Genomic DNA, 2,500 nt, shown 5'->3' with positions numbered 1-2,500 from the left:
GAAGTAATCATTTAAATTAAGGGTATTGAGCACAGTTTTTACATCTTCAAGACAACCCCTGAACTCGTGATGTCATTCTATGACAGCTAGGTTTCAACCTCTTGAGTCCCATACGAGGCAGGTTAATGAGGTTAAGACGTGAGTTTCTTCAAAAGAGTAAATGATTGTTTATCACAGTGTTTATTCTGGTCACACACTGCTATAAACTATAGTGAAAGCTTGATGTACAGAAAATTGGTTTATACTGCCAGGGACAAACAGTGTACTTAACAGACTCCTTGCAGGTCAGTGCACAAATCAAATAGACATTCAGCAGGGAACCGAAACCTCAGGAGGTGATTGGCTGAAACCTAACTAGAGACATCTCAGCACCATGAAAATGGTCGCCGGAGGAGATGGCTGCCGTTTTACGGACTCCTAACCAATTGTGTGTTTTTCACGTTATTTGTAACTTATTTTGTACATAATGTTTCTGCCACTGTCTCTTATGACCAAAAATTGCTTCTAGTTATCAGAAAAGCGATTACTCACCTCGTACTTGACAATTATTTTTTCTCTAACGAGTTTTTCTTGAACGAGCGAAAGATTTAATTCAGACACCCTACAAGGCCAAAATCCCTGTCATTCGCAGAGATGGAGATATAGGGAACGTAGGTCGAGGTGCCTTGTAAGGATCAGACGGAGAGTGGGTAACCCGCCTCTATCATCAGTCGTATTAGCCAACGTGCAATCATTGGAGAATAAACTGGATGAGTTCTGATCAAGACTATTCTACCAACGGGACATTAGAAACTGTAATATCTTATGTTTAACCGAGTCGTGGCTGAACGACAACATGGATAATCTAGAGCTGGCTGAGTTTTCCAATCATCGGCAATACAGAACATCTCTTAACCTTCTAAGAATATTTTGAAGATAAATACGCAACGCAGAGGAGGAGAAGACGAGAGTATTAGAACTAATGATCATTAGGGATAATTGTCAATGAAAATAGGAGTTGGGTTTCAGTTCAATAACTGTTTACAATCTGTGGAAGGTCAGTTCTACATTCTGTACATTGAGTCTGGAGCAGCATACTTGTTATTTTGCCATTGGCCCAGTTGTACAGGCCTCGGTGTAACGCTCATTCCTTCGACGATAAACGCGAAGCAGACCATCACCCCTGGTGAGACAAAACCATGTGACGGGCACTTTTTGCCAGTCCTGTCTGGTCCAGTGACGGTGGGTGTGCCCATAAGGCGACATTGTTGCTGGTAATGTCTGGTGAGGACCTACCTTACAACAGGCCACAAGCCCTCAGTCAAGCCTCTCTCAGCCTATTGCGGACAGTCTGAGCACGGATGGAGGGATTGTGCATTCCTGTTGTAAATCGGGCAGTTGTTGTTGTCATCCTGTACTTGTCCCGCAGGTGTGATGTTCAGATGTACCGATACTGTGCAGGTGTTGTTACACGTGGTCTGCAACTGCGAGGACAATCAGCTATCAGTCCTGTCTCCCTGTAGCGCTGTCTTAGGCGTCTCACAGTGCAGACATTGCAATTCACACAGATGAGCACGCAGATGAGCAGGGACCTTGGGTATCTTTCTTTGGTGTTTGTCAGAGTCTGTAGAAAGGCCTCTTTCGGGTCCCTAATTTTCATAACTGTGACCTTAATTGCCTACCGTCTGTAAGCTGTTAGTGTCTTAACGACCGTTCCACAGGTGCATGTTCATTAATTGTTTATGGTTCATTGAACAAGCATGGGAAACAGTGTTTAAACCCTTTATACTGAAGATCTGTGAAGTTATATTTACAAATTATCTTTGGAAGTCCTGAAAAGGGGATGTTTATTTTTTGCTGAGTTTATATACTGTATATACAGTTGAAGCTGGAAGTTTACATGGCGGCAGCGTAGCCTAGTGGTTAGAGCGTTGGACTAGTAACCGGAAGGTTGCGAGTTCAAACCCCCGAGCTGACAAGGTACAAATCTGTCGTTCTGCCCCTGAACAGGCAGTTAACCCATTGTTCCCAGGCCGTCATTGAAAATAAGAATATGTTCTTAACTGACTTGCCTGGTTAAATAAAAAATTAAAAAATTAAAACACCTTTGCCAAATAAGTTTAAACTCAGTTTAATCCACATACCAATCCCCTGTCTTAGGTCAGTTAGGATCACCACTTTATTTTAAGAATGTGAAATGTTAGAATAATAGTAGAGAGAATGATTCATTTCAGATTGAATTTCTTTCATCACATTCCCAGTGGGTCAGAAGTTCACATGCACTCAATTAGTATTTGGTAGCATTGCATTTAAATTGTTTAACTTGGGTCTAACGTTTCGGGTACCATTCCACAATTAGGCACATTCCTCCTGACAGAGCTGGTGTAACTGAGTCAGGTTTGTAGGCCTCCTTGCTTGTACACACTTTTTCAGTTCTGCCAACACATTTTCTATAGGATTGAGGTGAGGGCTTTGTGATGGCCACTCCAATACCTTGACTTTGTTGTCCTTAAGCCATTTT

The sequence above is a fragment of the Oncorhynchus kisutch genome, linkage group LG15, assembly GCF_002021735.2.
Source record: "Oncorhynchus kisutch isolate 150728-3 linkage group LG15, Okis_V2, whole genome shotgun sequence".
In the NCBI taxonomy this organism is placed as follows: Eukaryota; Metazoa; Chordata; class Actinopteri; order Salmoniformes; family Salmonidae; genus Oncorhynchus; species Oncorhynchus kisutch.
This window is presented reverse-complemented; position numbering follows the sequence as displayed.